Source organism: Haematobia irritans, chromosome 3 (assembly GCF_050003625.1).
Source record: "Haematobia irritans isolate KBUSLIRL chromosome 3, ASM5000362v1, whole genome shotgun sequence".
In the NCBI taxonomy this organism is placed as follows: Eukaryota; Metazoa; Arthropoda; class Insecta; order Diptera; family Muscidae; genus Haematobia; species Haematobia irritans.
The window spans coordinates 124,095,614-124,116,035 of record NC_134399.1 but is presented as its reverse complement, the minus strand read 5'-3'; the positions used below and the strand labels follow the sequence as shown (position 1 = coordinate 124,116,035).

General features: G+C 30.8%; 1 protein-coding gene across 4 annotated transcripts in view; it reads left to right on the top strand.

The window, feature by feature from the left end:
• The window catches only part of LOC142228862 (uncharacterized), a 409,539-nt gene that overhangs the window by 182,285 nt on the left and 206,832 nt on the right, over positions 1 to 20,422 (top strand). For all 4 annotated transcript variants that reach the window (XM_075299394.1, XM_075299396.1, XM_075299392.1 and 1 more), the window contains exon 3: positions 16,901 to 16,949. The gene's annotated coding sequence lies outside the window, so the exon portion shown is untranslated. The remainder of the gene's footprint in view (positions 1 to 16,900; positions 16,950 to 20,422) is intronic.

Genomic DNA, 20,422 nt, shown 5'->3' with positions numbered 1-20,422 from the left:
TCGCTGTAGAGGTTATTCTATTTAAAAACACTGTCGAGAAAAAAAAAACAAATTTTCAACAAAAATTTAATTAATTAATATTTAAAAAAACAGAGTCTCAGCAGGATTCGAACCCGTACCTCAATATGATTTTAATTACTGGTATTAATAAAAGGAATCACAGATAATACTACAAGTAGTAAGTTACCGGTATTACTGGAGGAATCACTAGTGCTTACCCAGTTTTTGCTGGGTCCGTAGTCGACAACGGGTAATTTAGCTGAATCTAATTTTAATAGAACTCCAATGGTAATTCTATGGTGGAGGATTCCAAAAAATGGACCGATATAGATATTTTGCAACATGTATTAATCCTCAACAATTTGGGGGTCAAAATAATAATTAGACTTCCAGAAGCTTAAGAAGTAAAATCCCGGTATCGTTATACCATATTTAGACATTAGGAACGAAATTTTAGACAATCCGAGTTTCCGTTTGATGCTCAAAAGTTTTCTATTGAAGTAAATAACAAGTATATACAGCAGTAAGTTGGGCCGGGCCGAATCTTAAATACCCACCACCCTGAATTAAATATAATAGTTTCCTTTGAAAACTCTTAGTCGTAGCGAGTTGATAATAGATAGGGTCACGAAAACAAGTTGATGCGGTCACCCCCAGTTTTGTAGCATATTCGAAGATAATTTCAGAACACCAAAACTTTTTTTCAGTCCACCCTACGACCCCCCGAAATACAATTTATTGTGCTGTGTCGTCATTTGAAGTCCGATAGAAAAGAAACGCATATCGTTGTTCGTGGTTGATCAGAGGCTATATTTCGTACATTGGTAATTTTTGACTCCGACGTCAAATTTGATTTTTAATTTTTTTTTTTATTTCGCTTCGTATACCCCTATTATGCCCATTTCTGATAACCATTTTAAAGATCTTAACAAAATATGAAACTTTTGCTTTTGAAGTATTTACTTATATTCATAAACAAAAAAGTTACAGAGATTTTAAAAAGTCAATAGGTCACCCTACACACCACCAAATAGTTTTTGCTGTCATGATCGTTATGCTGCTTACACATTGGCTATATTTCTGCCGTTCAACATATGACTACGACGTAATTTCAAATGACGACACAGCACAATAAATTGTATTTCGGGGGGTCGTAGGGTGCACGAAAAAAAAAGTTTTGGTGTTCTGAAATTGTCTTCGAATATGCTACAAAACTGGGGGGTGACCGCTTCAACTTTTTTTTCCTTTAGGCCGTGACCCTATCTAGTTGATAATATATATAATTTCAGAGCGTTTAATGACAGATATTCTCCTAAGCAGATCATTTCGTCCAGTACGCTTCCCGAAGATGGTTAGGTTAAAGTAACAGTCCGATTTTATGACCCTAAAAAACTTCTAGATTTCAAATTTCAGGCAAATTGGAAAAAAATTACGGTTTACAGAAGCCCAAGAAGTAAACTCGGAAGATCGGTCTATATAGAGGCTACAACAGAATATGGACCGATGCACACCATTTTCTAAAAACCAATTTATGGTCCTAAAAACCTCTAGATTTCAAATTTAGGCAAATTGGATAAAATCTAAGATTTCTTAGCTCAAGAAGTAAACACGGGAAATCGGTGCACACCGTATTCGGCACACGTATTTACGGTCCTAAAATACCTCTAGATTTCCAATTTCAAGGAAATCGGACAGAAACTATGGTTTCTAGCCACCGTGGTGCAATGGTTAGCATGCCCGCCTTGCATACACAAGGTCGTGGGTTCGATTCCTGCTTCGACCGAACACCAAAAACTTTTTCAGCGGTGGATTTTAGGCAAATCGGATTGCAAATACGAGTTTTAGAAGCCCAAGAAGTAAAATCGGGAGATCGCTCTATATGAGGACTATGCCAAAACATGGACCGATACACCCCTTTTTCCATACCTATTTGATGGTCCTAGAATACCTCTTCATTTCAAATTTCAGGCAAATCGGATAGAAAATACAGTTTCTAGACACCCAAGAAGTAAAATCGGGAGATCAGTATATATGGGGGCTATACCCAAACATGGACAGATAGGCACCATTTTTGGCACACCTATTTGTGTTACTAAAGTACCCCTACATTTCCAATTTCAGTGAAATCGGTTAGAAAATACGGTTTCTAAAAGCCCAAGACCCCAAATCGGGTGGTCGGTTTATATGGGGGCTATATCAAAACCTGGACCGATATAACCCATATTCGAACTTGACCTGCCTGCAAACAAAAACCGAATCTGTGGCAAATTTCAGGACGATAGCTCTATTATTGAAGACTATAGCGTGATTACAACAGACAGACAGACGGACGTGGTTACATCGTCTTAGAATTTCTCCCTAATCTAGAATATATATACTTTATATAGTCGGAAATCGATACTTCGATTTGTTACAAACGGAATGACCAACTTATTATACCCCCATCACCATTCTATGGTGGTGGGTATAAAAATCAAAATGTCAGTCTATTCATTTAGAAAATGAGTTTAGATGTACAAAAAAAATGTTTTGGATATAAAGGGTGGTTAAAATTTCAAGGGCCGATGTTGATTTTGAATAAAACACAAACTATTTAGGAAATTATTGTAATTTTATTTTATTATGATATATTGGTATTATTCATAATTGATGGAACAAAATATCGGCCAAATGGGCGCCGCGACCTCGGTGGCACACCTTCATCCGATGGTCCAAATTTTCGATGACGCTGAGGCATAATGGAGGTTCTATGCCGTTAATGTGCCGAATTATGTCATCATTTAGCTCTTGAATTGTTGCTGGCTTATCGACGTACACCTTTTCTTTCAAATAACCCCAAAGAAAAAAGTCCAACGGTGTCAAATCACATGATCTTGGCGGCCAATTGACATCGCCAGTACGTGAGATAACACGGCCATTGAATTTGTTGCGCAAAAGAGCCATTGTTTCGTTAGCTGTGTGGCAAGTGGCACCGTCCTGCTGAAACCACATATCGTCCACATCCATATCTTCCAATTCGGGCCATAAAAAGTTCGCTATCATATCACAATAGCGAACACCATTCACAGTAACTGCCTGACTGGCCTCATTTTGGAAAAAATACGGCCCGATGATGCCGCCAGCCCATAAACCGCACCAAACAGTCACTCTTTGTGGGTGCATTGGATTCTCATTCGCCCAAATGTGGCAATTCTGAGGTGAAAATGTGCCTCATCACTGAAGATGAAGGTGCACGATATGCATTTTGATTTGAACGCCCATTTTCATAATAAGTCTGGATAACTTTAACACGTTGTTGGATTGTGTATCTCTCCATGGTTCAAATTGAGTAAGTCTGAAATAGAGAAATGTCAAATAAAATTCGGAAAAAACTTGGCGTTTAGGTGTGGTTCACATTCAACATCGGCCCTTACAATTTAACCCTTTATAACAAATAAAAACTGCCAAAATCATGATCAACGGAATCTTAAATACCCACTATACGCAAAAAAAAAAACGTTCGCAAAGCGTGTACCGAAAAGGTTTTCTTTTTATAGAGTTTTTTGAATTTCTTCGAAAATTTCAATTTTTTTACCCAAAAAAAATTATTTCTGCAATAAGAAAAATAATTTTTGATCCAAAAGCACAGTTCATTTCGTTTATATCAAACAATGTTCTTTTCTGGCCTTAAGTCTTTAATAAGACACATTTTGAGGTTTCATAGTAAAATGTATTATAGTTTTTGTTGTTGTAAAATTTTTTAATGTAGTTTCATCCATTTTGTTCTGTGCTTGTGTAGTTCAGCTGGTAGCCAGATCAAGGAACTCTGCCACATGGATGGAGCATGTCCAGAGTGATCTGGTAGTGAGACGGGTAGGCTTAGCTAGGCAAGCAAAAAGGTGACGAGTGTCATGTAGCCTTTGATTACAGATAGGACACACGTCAGCAACGCTGCTATCAATCACTGATAAGTATGAATTGAGGCGGCTGCACTTGCCTGATCTTAGTTGGGTCAAAACTACCAAGGTCTGCCGTAGGAGGTCTCCCTCCTCCGGTGCTATGGGCGGCGGTCGGACTCCGAGAACAGGATTAACATTGTAGCTTCTCACCGCTTCAGCTACAGTATCCTCATGAATCCTGTTTAGATCTGTCTGCTGCCTGATCTAGAGGCTCTCTTCTGTAACGCTGGATCTCGGGCTCTAGAAGGTGAAGATCAACCCTTACATTCCTGGGTGGAGGTTGTCTATCCACAAGATGGTGCTTTGGATGACAACTACGATACCAACCCAGCTACGATACGATAGCAACAACTACGAATGCTTTGACAACATGTAATGCGGAGACAAAGATCATCCCAGTGTCGACGCACTGGGATGATCTTGGTCTCCGCATAAGGGTGATCCAGGGGTGTACTGCGGAAACATCATGTTGCAGTTCTAAGGGCAGCGTTCTGACAGGTCTGTATGTTATTCCACTGCGTATCGCTCGTTTGAGGTGTCCACATTAGCGCTGCATAGTTTACCACTGAACGGCCAATTGCCCTATATGTAGTTAACAAAGTTTCTTTGTCCGCACCCTAAGTGCTGCCGGCAAGCGACTTGAGGACCTTGTTTCTACCGCGGAGCTTATCACAAATTGCAGTGGCATGGGCGGACGACTTAAAAAGGCTGTCGAATGTGACCCCGAGAATCTTGGGGTAATTTGTTGTCGGAATTGTTTTGCCATCGACTCTGACATTCAACTGCCTGCGTACTTCCGCCGTCCATGTAGTGAATAGTGTGGCTGAGGATTTGGTGGGAGATATCCTCAAATTTCTTGCAGTGAAATAACTGATAAGATCAGCGAGGTAGACATTCAATCGATCGCAAATGTCATCAACAATGGGCCCGGGTGCCATGATTGTGCAATCGTCTGCATTTGATACAATCTCGACGCCGTCAGGACGGGGTGGAATCGAGGACTGGTAGAGGTTAAACAGTGCCGGAGATATTAACCCGGCCCTGGGGAACTCCCTGTTTAATTCTACGGGGTTTTGACTTCTTGTCCCTCTTACAAACTGTATGGTACGCGGTCAGATTCTCCGTCCAAGCGAAACGAAAAATTTAAAAAAAGATTGCTTATCCACCGCCGACTATCAAAAACCTTTTTTCGTGAGGTTCAAGTGTATGAAAATGTTGTTAGGTTAAAATGGCAGCCCGATTAAGATTCAGGCTCACTTAGACTATTCAGTCCATTGTGATGAAAATGTTGTTACATTCTATAAAAGAATCAGCGTTTATCACACAAAGTATATACTTCTCTCCGAAACAAACTTCGTTATAGCGAAAAGCAAATAGAAACGATATATGTTTGTTTTCGTGTGGGAGAAAAGATTTTTTTTTGTGTGTACTATTTATTAGTATTGTTTCTATTGAAGTAAACTGGTGGAAAATCGCTTTTGCCGGGTATATCAGTTACAGGCATTAAAGACCACAAATTTAAAGTAGAGAATTTTAGGTGATTTTGATTTTAATGAAACACACTTCCTCCAAAAGACTACCTCAGATGGCACGTTTCCAGAGGTTTAATTTAAAATGTCATGTTATGAATCGCTTTGAAACGTATGTGGCTAATCAAAACGCATAAATCTGGTGCCTCAAGAAATAATGTAGAGTTTATGTAGGGCTATCTCAAAATATGGACCGAGAGGAACCATATTTTGCGTATTTCTTTATGGATCTCAAATAAGTCTAAATTCAAACTTTTTAAACCCTTTGTATTGTTCAAACATATTACGTTTCACCTTAGGCACACCGGTAGACAAAAAATGTTAATGAAATTTTCTTTGTGTGTATATATTTTTAAGGCGCCAATTGGTTACTTCACTTAAAAATAATGTGCTAAAAATTTGAGTTCCAACTATATAATTTTTACATCCCAAAATATGAAAACAGTCTTCTTCGTCCGTGCTGCAAATTGTACAAAAATGTAAGGCTGGGAAAAATCTTCTAAACTTATTCAGAAGATCGGTTTACATCACACATCACAAAAGTACCCGCTATGGATTTGATTTTTCAAAACTGCATTTATTTGTACATTAATACCTTTGTAGATACATATATCGCAAAGAGATAACGAAAATTCGATAAAGGAGATCTGTATCCTAATTTTAAATTTATAGAGCCTAATTTTAAATCTAGATATCTCCCCGAAAAATGTCCTTATTTTTAAGAAGCAACTCGGAATCAATACCAAAATCCTTAAGGGAATGTCAAAATCTTTGAAATCAAGTAAACTTGTTTTTGAGTGTACAAAAAACGAAAACCATTCTAGATTACGGAGACTTAGACTTCATACTAAACAATTGTTCATCTATTTACGACCGCTACTAAAATCTATATGAGGCCAGGCTGTTACGGGCTTCCAAAATGTATACATATGTATTTTATTATTTTGTTTAATTCTATGTGAATTAATAGCTAAAAACAAAGGTTATGAAATTCTAACATAATAGTTGTCACCATTTAAAATAAATCTTTTAGCCTATGTGGGTATTTAAATTTTGTGAGGGGTGGCAAGTGTTTGTTTTCTAAGGCAATTGCGCATTTATTATTTTTAAGTAATAATCAGACACTAAAGGTCATTTTATGCAATCATAGAGAATATTATACATTCAATATCTACCCACTATTTTCTTTAATTGGTTGTTGAAATCTTATTTGGATTTCAAGTTCACATTTGCATAATGGAGCTAATATTCTAGCGCTATCAGTTTAAAACTATAATTAATGGATGTCATGTGTAATCTCACCCAAAAAGGGATGATTGCGTAAACCTTCAAACTGTTGAGTGCACTTCATTGAACATCGAACGACAAGTATTAATTAATTGTTTTTGTTGTGTTTTGTTGTTGTTTTTTTAACAAAGGTAGCCGTTTTTGTCACATTGCACATATTAAAACGTAAAGTCATAGGTTGAGATCATCTTTGAAGTATTGCAACAAATAACAAGTAATATATACGAACGAAATTTGGTCGAATCTAATATACACTCTACCATGGATTGTGAATTAAATTATACTACCGATATATAAGGATAATATTAAATTATGGACATTACCGAAATCTAATCTGGCAATCGGTCTTTGTGGGAGATATATTGTACATAATTGTCCATAATTTCGTTTTCTATTTTGACAAAACCTTAAGTTTTGTACGGGAAGTGGGCGTAGTTCTTCTTCAACACAGCCTATTTTTTCCCCAAAAATGTGTCTATGTATAAGGTGGCCACTCTATCATATATTGGGTTTGTTAACAAACTACTCACTTTGGAATGGCTTATCAACGGAGAAAACAAATTCGCAAGCGAATCAAGTCCTTAGTTCTATCCAGTCTAACTTTTTTGTGCATTGGTGAGCTCTGGCACATTTTGAGCATTTAGTCCAAACTCGTGTTGGCACTCGAGCCACAAATACTCTAGAAAATTTTGTCAAAATTTTATTTCTATAGATAATTTTGTCAAAATTTTATTTCTATAGAAAATTTTGTCAACATTTTATTTCTATAGAAAATTTTGTCAAAATTTTATTTCTATAGAAAATTTTGTCAAAATTTTATTTCTATAGAAATTTTGTCAAAATTTTATTTCTATAGAAAATTTTGTCAAAATTTTATTTCTATAGAAAATTTTGTCAAAATATTGTATCTAAAATTTATCTACCAAAATATCAAGAATTCTACCAATCTACCAAAGGGTAAATAATCTACTCTTTTTGGGTAGAATTCTACCAACTGGGGAAACCGTGATGCGTTCTCGTGATACGTAAAATGAAGTTGATCGAGATAGCAGAGGCCTTAAAGATATCAAAGGAACGTGTTGGTCATATCATTCATCAATATTTGGATATGCGGAAGCTCTGTGCAAAATGGGTGCCGCGCGTGCTCACATTTGACCAAAAACAACTACGTGTTAATGATTCTGAGCGGTGTTTGCAGCTGTTAACTCGTAATACACCCGAGTTTTCCGTCGATATGTGACAATGGATGAAACATGGCTCCATCACTACACTCCTGAGTCCAATCGACAGTCGGCTGAGTGGACAGCGACCGGTGAACCGTCTCCGAAGCGTGGGAAGACTCAAAAGTCCGCTGGCAAAGTAATGACCTCTGTTTTCTGAGATGCGCATGGAATAATTTTTATCGATTATCTTGAGAAGGGAAAAACCATCAACAGTGACTATTATATGGCGTTATTGGAGCATTTGAAGATCGAAATCTCGGCAAAACGGCCCCATATGAAGAAGAAAAAAGTGTTGTTCCACCAAGACAACGCACCGTGCCACAAGTCATTGAGAACGATGGCATAAATTCATGAATTGGGCTTCGAATTGCTTCCCCACCCACCGTATTCTCCAGATCTGGCCCCCAGCAACTTTTTCTTGTTCTCAGACCTCAAAAGGATGCCCGCAGGGAAAAAAATTGGCTGCAATGAAGAGGTGATCGCCGAAACTGAGGCCTATTTTGTGGATTGAGGCAAAACCGAAGGAGTACTACCAAAATAGTATCAAAAAATTGGAAGGTCGTTATAATAGTTGTATCGCTCTTGAAGGGAACTATGTTGAATAATAAAAACTAATTTTGACAAAAAAAATGTGTTTTTCTTTGTTAGACCGGGGAGTTATCAGCCAACCTGTTATGTTAGTCGAATTTAAAGATTACAAAAAGTCGACTTTGACTTTTCTACTTTTTTTAATTCTATTCAAATGTGAAACGCAAGAATTTCAAATGATGACACAGAAAATTATACACACTTCTAATCTTATGTTTGATAACCTCCTAAACAGGTAATGGAAAGCTTTTGTGTTTATTTTTTAGAACCCCCACCTGTGTAAATATAGGCATTAAACTTTATGAAATAAATTATAAAAATAACAGCAATTGAAAATAAAAATTTATTTTCAAGTGATATAAAAATTTACGAAACGAAACTCTAGAAAAATGCAAAATTTCCAAATCCTTTGATGATCATTAGTGGTACGTTAATTTAATTTAAAAAAAATATATAGAAAATTAAATTTTTGTATATTATTCCAATTAGTTGTATTGCTGATTACCATGCTCAATTCTATACATGCTGCCGATCTTACCAACGCTCTGCAAATAATAACTGATGTCATGAATAATCTAGACCGGCAAGGTAAATTACTGCTATGTATAATTCGTAGTTGAGATCATTTAGCTGTTGAAAAAGCCCTCCAAGTTGATACCGAATCTGAAGCAAGTATGGTGGATCACTTAACAATGCATGAATCGGAAAATTTCTTGGCATCAAAGTTAGCAGCAAAAATGAATAGAACCACTCCAAAGTTATTGGCTGTTGAACCTAAATGTATTGACTATAACTACTACACTTGTCCCAATGATGTGATCAGACCAGAAATTCCACCAGAAGTCTATGAATATGCTCAGCTGTCGGAAGTGATTGTCTCATTGAAGAAATGTATCGGCCTGGAGAATGTACCGGATGTTATAGATATTCTGGGTAAATCTATTGAAGTTATGGAAACAGCTCATGTTTCAGGAAATGGTCTAAGAAAATCATTACCTTCTGTTATGTATGCCATTAAGGAACTTGGTAAATTTTGTAATAGAGTCTAAAAAAAATAAATAAAGTTGGAATGCAGTACACTGAAAAACATTCCGTAGTTAAATTCGAAAGCTAGAAATCGTTTTCGTTTAAAGTAGCAATCACAGTTTTAATTGGTCATCAAAAAAATATTAAAAACATGATTGATTTTATTAACAAATTTCAATTAATTTTGTAAATGATTCAATAAAAAAAATATAATTTCAAAGGCATTATTGGACTCTGAATCAATAGCAATGACATTAGATTGAAGAAAAGTCCTTTGGAGCTGGGCGAGATTTTTTTCCGTGTAAGACAAGTCCTGTCATTTTCTCAATGAAAAAAAAAAACAATTTTTTACATGATCATTTCCGAAGATTTTATTGAAACAAACACAAACAAATATTTTTACACATTATCGCATGTCATTCTGTTTCTTACTCTCTACAAACGTGGACAAGTTATGGTACATTTTGCTCCCAAAGCTTTCAAATCTGATATGAGATTCAAAATTTCATTGACGGTAAGTTGGACAGGTGATAAAGGTGTATCACGTTGTTGGCCATATCTTATGCAGGCCTGCACAAAAATATCATGAATACGAGGTTCAATTTTGCCATTAGACAAAATACATTTCATATTATTAGCAAAAATGTCCACATATTCTTGTAAATTTCTCATTTCGGCAGGAACTAAATTCACATGGGACAAATCCGAATGATCGTAGACATAAGGAATTGAATCACATTGAGGATGTATGGCCTCCAAATCTTTGTGAACATTAACTACGCTCTCAATAAGTAAATCCATTACTTGATCACTAGTGATATTTGAAGCAATGCCTCCTTGAAATTTCTCCACATTTCTATTCCAGGCATTTTGGATCTTCTGGCCAACATCCAAATCAAAGACATGCATAAGACATTTCACAACCTCTCCTAGATTGGAAAAATGCTCGGCTACTAACAGATCTCTCTTTAAAATTTTAAGGGAGTTCTCTTGATTGGATTTTGATCCTTTGGATGAATCCCTGGATTGACATTTGGCATTTAATTGCCTTAACTGCTTTAAAATACCTCCTGTTTCCACGGCAGTGATTTCTTCTGGGGTCATTGAATCGCTATGCTTTTCATGATATTTTCCAATACCGTTGCCCACAATTTCATGAATACGTGGTTCGACTTTACCATTGCTAAGTAGGCACTTCATTATGGCACCCATTTCTTCCAAATTGCTTTGCAAATCTCTAACATCTTTCGGTATTCTGGAATAGTCCCCTCTATGGTGATCATTAAAATGATAAGGAATTTTGGAACATTGTTCATGAGATGATTGTAATTTTTTCAACACCAAATTTGCTAGATTGTAAACCATATCCATCATTTGATTTGTGTTAATTTTCGATAAATCCACATTTTGAACGCCTTGCAAATTTCCACTCCATGCTTGTTTAATTTTTCCCTCAATTTCTGGATTATACTTATCCATTAGACATTTCATAGTTTCAGAAATTTGTTCTACTGTTTCTGCTATCATAACATCACGTTGCCATATATAGAGTGGATTGTCCAAAACCTGGGCTGAATTCCTTTCCACCGAAGAAGTAACACTCGGTATAAGTGCCACAATCAAAGCTGCAAATGTGGATAGGAAGACAAAACAAAATAAATATTTTTAAAAATTTCATTTCTAAATATTTTTTTTTTTTCTTTAAAAATTTTATGTCTTTAAAAATGTATTTCAAAATTTCTATAATAAAAAATTTCTTCTATAGAAATAGAAAATTTTTCACAAAATTTTTTTTCTATAGAAGTTTTTCTCAAAATTTTATTTTTATGGAAAATTGTCTCAAAATTTTATTTTTCTATAGAAATAAACATGTGACAATATTTTATATACAAATAAAATTTTATTTGTATAGAAAATTTTTATTTCTGTAGAAAATTTTCTCAAGATATTGTTTTTTTTTATAGAAAATGTTATCAACATTTTATTTCTATAGAAAGTGTAGAAATTTTTTCACAAAATTTTATTTCTATAGAAGATTTTCCCAAAATTTTATTTGTATAGAAAAATTCTCAAATTTGTATATCCATGGGAAATTTTCTTCAAATTTTATTTTTCTATAGAAAAAAAAACTTGGACGAAATTTTCTATAAAAAAAAGTAAATTTCGTTTTTAGTTCTATAGAAAATTTTCTACAAAAAATTTTATTTTTACAAAAACTGTTATCAACATTTTATTTCTATAGAACGTGCTCTCAATTTTAGTTATATAAAAAAATTTCTCAAAATTTTATTTGTATAGAAAAGTTTGTCAAGATTTTATTTTTATAGAAAATTTCTCAATATTTTATTTCTATAGAGTTTTTTTTTTAATATTATTTTCTTAAAATTTTATTATTATATTTTTGCAAAATTTTAATTCTATAGAAATGTTAGTAAAACTTTATATTTTTGTATAATTTACTCAAAATTTTATTTATATAGAAAATTTGGTAAAAATTGTCTTTCAACAAAAAATGTATGCAAAGCTTCATTTCTATAAAAAATTATAACAAAATTTTATTTCTACAGAAAAGGTCCAAATTTTATTCCTATAAAACATTTTCTCAGAACGTTATTGCCATAGAAAATTTTCTCTAAATATTATTTCTGTTGATTTTTTTTTTCAAAATCTTGTTTATAAGCAAGTTGTATCCGAATTGTATTTCTATTGGAATTTTTCTCAAAATTTTATTTTAATAGTATATTTTCGTACAATTTTATTTCTAAAGAAAATGTTCTCACAATTTTATTTCTTAAGGAAAGTTTTTGTTCTCTAGAACATTTTTGTTCTCTAGAAAAATGTTTCAAAATTTTATTTCTATAAATTTTTTTTTTTACATTTTATTTCTATTGAAAATTTTATAAAAATTTTGTTTCTATACAAAATTTTGTCATAATTTTATTTCTAAAAAAAATTCTCAAAATTTTATTTTAAACAGAAATTTTTGTCAAAATTTTATTTCTATAGAAAATGTTGTCAATTTTTTTTTTCTGTAGAAAATTTTGTTAAAATTTTATTTCTATAGAAAATTTTGTCAAAATTTTATTTCTATAGAAAATTTTGTTAAAATTTTATTTCTATAGAAAATTTCGTCAAAATTTCATTTCTATAAAAAATTTTCTCAAAATTTCATTTCTATAAAAAATTTTGTCAAAATTTTATTTCTATAAAAATTTTGTCAAGATTTTATTTCTATAGAAAATTTTGTCACAATTTTATTTCTATAGTAAATTTTGTCAAAATTTTATTTCAATTGAATATTTTGTTAAAATTTTATTTGTATTGAAAGTTTTGTCAAAATTTTATTTCTATAGAAAATATTGTCAAAATTTTATTTCTGTAGGAAATATTGTCAAGATTTTATATCCATAGAAAATTGTGTCAAAATTTTATTTCTATAGAAAATTTTGTCAAAATTTTATCTCTATAAAAAATTTTGTTAAAATTTTATTTGTATTGAAAATTTTGTCAAAAGTTTATTTCTGTAGAAAATTTTGTCAAAAGTTTATTTATATAGAACATTTTGTCAAAATTTTATTTCTATAAAAAATTTTGTCAAAATTTTATTTCTATAAAAATTTTGTCAAGATTTTATTTCTATAGAAAATTTTGTCAGAATTTTATTTCTATAGAAAATTTTGTCAAAATTGTATTTCTATAGAACATTTAGTCAAAAATTTTTTTTTTCTATAGAAAATGTTGACAAAATTTTATTTCTATTGAAAATTTTGTTAAAATTTTATTTCTATTGAAAATTTTGTTAAAATTTTATTTGTAATGAAAATTTTGTCAAAAGTTTATTTCTATAGAAAAATTTTTCAAAAGTTTATTTCTATAGAAAATTTTGTCAAAATTTTATTTCTATAGAAAATTTTGTCAAAATTTTATTTCTATAGAAAATTTTGTCAACATTTTATTTCTATAGAAAATTTTGGTCAAAAATGTTTTTTTTTATAGAAATTTTTTTTTTCCAAATTTTATTTCTATAGAAAATTTTGTCAAAATTTTATTTCTATAGAAAATAATGTCAACATTTTATTTCTATAGAAAATTTTGTTAAAATTTTATATCTATTGAAAATTTTGTTAAAATTTTAGTTGTATTGAAAATTTTGTTAAAATTTTATTTCTATGGAAATTTTTGTAAAAATTGTATTTCTATAGAAAATTTTGTCAAAAAATTATTTCTGTAGAAAAGTATGTTAGGAATTCACTTCTGTAGAAAATTTTGTCAAAATTTTATTTCTATAGAAAACTTTGTCAACATTTTATTTCTATAGAAAATTTTGTCAAGATTTAATTTCTATAGAAAATTTTATCAAAATTTCATTTCTATAAAAAAATTTTGTCAAAATTTTATTTCTATGGAAATTTTTGTAAAAATTGTATTTCTATAGAAAATATTGTCAAAGTTGTATTTCTATAGAAAATTTTGTCAGAATTTTATTTCTACAGAAAACTTTGTCAAAATTTTATTTCTGTAGAAAATTTTGTCAAAATTTTATTTCGTTTTGTTTGTTATTGTTGGCTTCTCTTCAATCGTTATTGTTGTTTTTGATCTCAGCTTAAAGCCAAGCATTGACTATACTACAAGTGTAGCTTAACCAACAGAGGAAAAGTATGCTTGTCAAATTTATTTGGGCAAAGCCCTATAGTCCACTTAAAAACAAACCCAGCCAACTACATTCAAATCGATGATTTGAGTTTGGCAAAGGTAAAGAGATATGCTTGCAAATTTGTTTAGGCAGTAGCCGAGGTGCAGTTCACTTTGGGTTGAGTGAATTACCCGAATTTATTCTGATAATTGGTTGATAGTTTTGCTGCAAGTAGAGGATGCTGATGAGGAATGTGGTAATTCCGAAACAGCTGTACATCCAACCATCTTGCAGACTATAGGGCTTTGCCCAAATAAATTTGACAAACATACTTTTCCTCTGTTGGTTAAGCTACACTTGTAGTTTAGTCAATGCATGGCTTTAAGCTGAGATCAAAAACAACAAATTTTATTTCTATAGACAATTTTGTAAAGATTTTATTTCTATAGAAAATTTTGTCAAAATTTTATTTCTATAGAAAATTTTGTCAAAATTTTATTTCTATAGAAAATTTTGTCAAAATTTTATTTCTATAGAATATTTTGTCAAAATTTTATTTCTATAGAAAATTTTGTCAAAATTTTATTTCTATAAGAAATATTGTCGACATTTTGATTCTATAGAAAATTTTGTTAAAATTTTATTTCTATTGAAAATTTTGTTAAAATTTTATTTCTATGGAAATTTTTGTAAACATTTTATTTCTATAGAAAATTTTGTCAAAGTTTATTTCTGTAGAAAGGTATGTTAGAATTTCACTTCTGTAGAAAATTTTGTGAAATTTTAATTTCTGTAGAAAATTTTGTCAAAATTTTATTTCTATAGAAAATTTTGTCAAAATTGTATTTCTATAGAAAATTTTGTCAAAATTGTATTTCTATAAAAAAATTTTGTCAAACTTTTATTTCTATAGGAAATTTTTTTCAAAAATTTATTTCTATAAAAATTTTGTTACGATTTTTTTTCTATAGAAAATTTTGTCAAAATTTTATTTCTGTAGAAAATTTTGTCAAAATTTTATTTCTTTAAAAATTTTTGTCAAACTTTTATTTCTATAGGAATTTTTTTTTTTGCAAAAATTTATTTCTATAAAAATTTTGTCAAGATTTTATTTCTATAAAAAATTTTGTCAAAATGTTATTTCTATAGAAAATTTTGTCAAAATTTTATTTCTATAAAAACTTTGTCAAAATTTTATTTCTATTGAAAATTTTGTTAAAATTTTATTTCTATTGAAAATTTTGTTAAAATTTTATTTCTATGGAAATTTTTGTAAACATTTTATTTCTATAGAAAATTTTGTCAAAAGTTTATTTCTGTAGAAAGGTATGTTAGAATTTCACTTCTGTAGAAAATTTTGTGAAATTTTTATTTCTGTAGAAAATTTTGTCAAAATTTTATTTCTATTGAAAATTTTGTCAAAATTTTATTTCTATAGAAAATTTTGTTAAAATTTTATTTCTATCGAAAACTTTGTCAAAATTTTATTTTCATAGAAAATTTTGTCAAACTTTTATTTCTATAGAAAATATTGTCAAAATTTTATTTGTATAAAAAATTTTGCCAAAATTTTATTTTTATAGAAAATTGTCTTAAAATTTTAATTTCTATAGAAAATTATCTCGTAATTTTATTTCTATAGAATTTTTTGTCAAATTTTTATTTTTATAGAAATTTTTGTCAAATTTTTATTTCTATAGGAAACTATTGCAAAATTTATTTAATTTCGATAGAAAAATAAAATTAAAAAATTTGTTCCTAGTTGTTTTCATTTTTGTTTTTGTTCAATTGCTTGACCGATAACATTTAATCCTTTTAAAAATAATTTTCGTATATTTACCAGCACAGATTAGGTGTACGTATTTTATTCCCATTTTCGCAATCTATATAGAAATTTATTAATTTCCACAATATCGGAATAAATTCGAAAACGTTTAAGTTTCTAAGCACTGAGACGTAACTGATGTTTAATTAAAATATCACACGGTTTTTATAGATAAATTTAAATTTCGTTTAATATAAAATTCTTGAAATTATTACCTAAAATCTACATGTAGTAATTAAATTGTGATACGAATTATTTTTGTAATTATACTCTTTTAGCAAGGTAGACAAGATAAGATTAAACTATCTCGAAGCGATGTTTCCAACTGTGTTTTTGTAACACGAAAAAAATATATTTCGTAAATATTTTATTTAATCATTGTTACCTATTTGATTCGATGAAAATATGTAACACAGTCATAAAAATCTATAAATTATTACATTAAAGTTTAGAAAGTTTCAAATTAAATCAAAATTGATGTTCTACAGAGGACATTTTCATATCATTTTTATATATTCTCATAATCTTTTATCTATACTTTATATCTCTTAAATCCAAAAATATTTCTCAATGTACAAAATTTGTCAGCATTCACCTCTGCTTTACTAGAAGCAATAAATTTTCATTTTTACATGAAAACCATAGTTGACGTAGGTTCATGAAAAACTAGTCATGTTGTGTTTGTCGAAGTATTAAGATTAGGACTAACGAATTGGTAAAAATCATTATTAGTAATAAAATCATATTTATTTCAATAAATCAAATTTTTTATGTATTTGTTATTAGTTTTTTTTTTTTTTAATAAATCGTATTTGTATAAGTATATATATTTTTTTCTTTTCTTTTTTTAGGACAAGTTCTAGAAACTTTGCGTATTTGGCTATAGATCGCATAATTAAGGTATGTCTATTACGAGATGAACTATCATCAAGCATGAGTGTCGTGTGAAATGACGTGAAACTGGGGGCCTCAGATTATAGTAACATCATTTTACACTTTGGTACTTTGAAGAATATATTTCCGCCAAATTTAAAGAAATCAGATAGAAACAAGTATTCGGATTCGTTTATAATGATGGTACCAAAAGAAAATATATACAGTGAAACCTCTCAGACTTGGACACTCTGAAAACCGGACACCTCCCAAAAGTGAACATTTGTCGGTAGACGATTGCTATATTGACACATTAAAATTAACCTCTCATAACTGGACACCTTCCAAATGTAAACAAATTTTACGCGACCGTGGATATCCAGTGCTTAGAGGTTTCATTGTAGTTGTTAATTTTGAGCCAAAGACACGGAGAATTGCACTAATGAAGCGATTTCCGTTTAATTTGAGTTTTGCGTACTTGATACTAGAGATACAAATTTGATTTTTTATGATTTTTTAGTCTGAGAGAAACCTCTTTAAAAACAAAAGAAAACTCGTTTTCAAAAAAAAATTGTTTGCGTTTTGTATTCGCATTTTAAGGACGAGAAGTCCTTGTGCTAAAAACAAAATTTTTGATGTTAGGCCACCGAACAACCTGTAGAGTTTGATTTTATTAGCAAGTTACAAGAAAAAGATAATGTTTACTAGAGATCCGAAGATCTGGAACACTTACTACGAAAATCTATGAGAATATAAGCGAGAATTGAGAAGGGTCCAAAAACCAATAGATGGGCCAGTTTTCAAGAAGGATTGAAAACAAATGAGCGAAAATTTTTGTTATCGCATACACTAAAAAAAAGCATGTCCGGTTCCAAAGATTTTGTCTTTACTTTAAAAATGTTGGTATTGATTCCGAGCCAAAGAAGCGGGGAATACAAGTAAGGATACTTTTAAGACACACTTCTCTTTTAAATTTGGGTTTTGTGTACTTGCTTCTAGGAAGCAAATTTTAATTTTTTTGTTTTTTCAGCTTTCAAAGTCCCTTAAAAACGATTTAACGACAACTTTATTTTCCAAATTTAGACTCGTCTTCCAGTAGAATTTTTGCTATGTTTAAAGTGTTGAAAAACATGTCCTATATTTGAACAATTTGTTGCTTTGTAGTCAAGATGCAAAAAGACAACAAATTTGAAGACAATTTCATTAATTTTAAAGAATTTTTCTGAATTATTAAAGTCAAGTTGACCTTACCCCAAAAAATTTTCCTTTTATGTTATGATACCCATTTTTAAGGCAAATCACTTAATTATAAGGACAATACAACTTCATTCAAAAGTTTATCGACTTTTGGACAAGGAAATAAACTTTATATTAGAGAAATGCGTCTTTTATGCTAAGCAAAATTTGCATTCATATTTTAAGGACATGAAATCTTTGGCCTCACGACAATATTTTTTTCAGTGCGAATTTAGTTAATCTTTATGCTTCATTTGTGTATAATTTGTTCCTCTATTTGAGTTAATTTAACTAACTTTCTTAAAACGTAATAATTTCATGAACTAAAATAGAATTAAATCGGCTTTAGTGAAATATACACTGAAAAAAATATTTACGTGATATTAAAGATTATGCAACTCAAATTTTAGGATGCGAAATTTACAAAATATTAAGGACAGATTTCTTTAAAATAATGACATTTTAATTAAAATAAAATTTGTAATCTTTGCTTCAAAAATTTTTTTCATTAAATTTAGGACACAAATTTTGTAAATTTGCGTACCTCCGTTAAAGTCACATGTCTTCGAACTAAGGCTAATTTTCCTTAAAGTAAAGAAACACATTTTTGATTTAAAGAAATTGTCCTTAAATTAACTGAAATGTGGAACCTTTAGATTTAAGATAAAAACGCTTCAAATATAGGTCAAGACTTATGTTGAAGATTTAGCGTCGTTGGTTTAAATTTTTTTTTGCAATTAAGAAAACATTTCTTACTTTTAAGTATCCTTTAAAAATTGGCTTTTTAAACTGGCGTTTGTTTGTACATGAGTACCTTTATTAATAAACCTCGAAAAGAGAAACAAAATTTCATAAATGGGATCTGTATCCTAATTTTAATTTTATTGGTCCTAGATTTAAGGTCAGATTGGTCGCTAAAAAATTTCTTTATTTTAAAGAAGCCGCATCCTTAAGGGAAGGTTAAAATCTATGGATCCAAGTAAACTTTTTGTTGAGTGTAGGGTTCACTTTTTGTTTGAGTGAAGACACTGAATTCGGATCACACCTTAAGAAGCGATGCAAATTCAATGCAACGCCAGTTGAAATGGTGGACATCTGACCTATGTTAAGCCCATGTTGAATCCATAGATTCTGTTTTAATTTTGCAACACTTCCGGATCCAAAGAGAACATTTGCACTACTTTTTGTGCTGGGGTGTCGATTGCCACTCGATTAAATAATAATCTACTAAAATTTCGTGAAAATTCTGCCAAAAATCTATCAAATGTTAAAAATGTAATTTTAAGTTGTAATGAAATTTTTGTGGATGGTATAGAAAAAAACTATTTTTGTACCAAAGAAACCCTTGAGATATAAAGTTTAGTTTGGACCAAAAAATAAGTTACTATGTGGCATTGCAATATTTTGAAACATCTACCAAAACGTCAACAATTCTACCAATATACCAAACAGAAAAAATATCTATCATTTTTGATAGAATTCTATCAACCATGGCATCCGTGGTCACAGCCCTGTCCCCTTTTAGAGAAAATTGAAAACATGACTTTAGCAACGAGGAATAAACCACTCGTTTTTTATGGTATGCGAGGCTGCCACTCAACGTGAAATTTGGTGATGTGAAGTCGAAGACAAGTAAAATTAAACAAGGAGTTCATCTCCATAATACACTGAAAAAAAATATTTACGTGATATTAAAGATTACGCAACCTAAATTTTAAGATGCAAAATTTACAAACTATTAAGGACAATGCTTTTAAAAATAATGAAACTTCTTTCTTCTTTCTTCTGCCATATTTATATATAGCCCCATATAAACCGATCCCCCGATTTGGCTTGCAGAGCCTCTAAGAGAAACAAATTTCATTCGATCCGGCTGAAATTTGGTACATGATATTAGTATATGGTCTCAAATGATCATGCAAAAATTGGTCCATATCGGTCCATAATTATATATAGCCCCCATATAAACCGATCTCCAGATTTGACCTCCGGAGCCTCTTGGAAGACCAAAATTCATCTGATTCAGTTGAAATTTAGTACGTGATGTTAATATATGGCCTTAAACACCCATGTAAAAATTGGTCGATATCGGTCCATAATTATATATAGGCCCCATATAAACCGATCCCCAGATTTGACCTACGGAGCACCTTGGAAGAGCAAAATTCTTCCCATTCGGTTGAAATTTGGTACGTGATGTTAGTATATGGTATCCAACAACCATGCAGAAATTGGTTCCTATCAGTCCATCAGCCTCTAGGAGG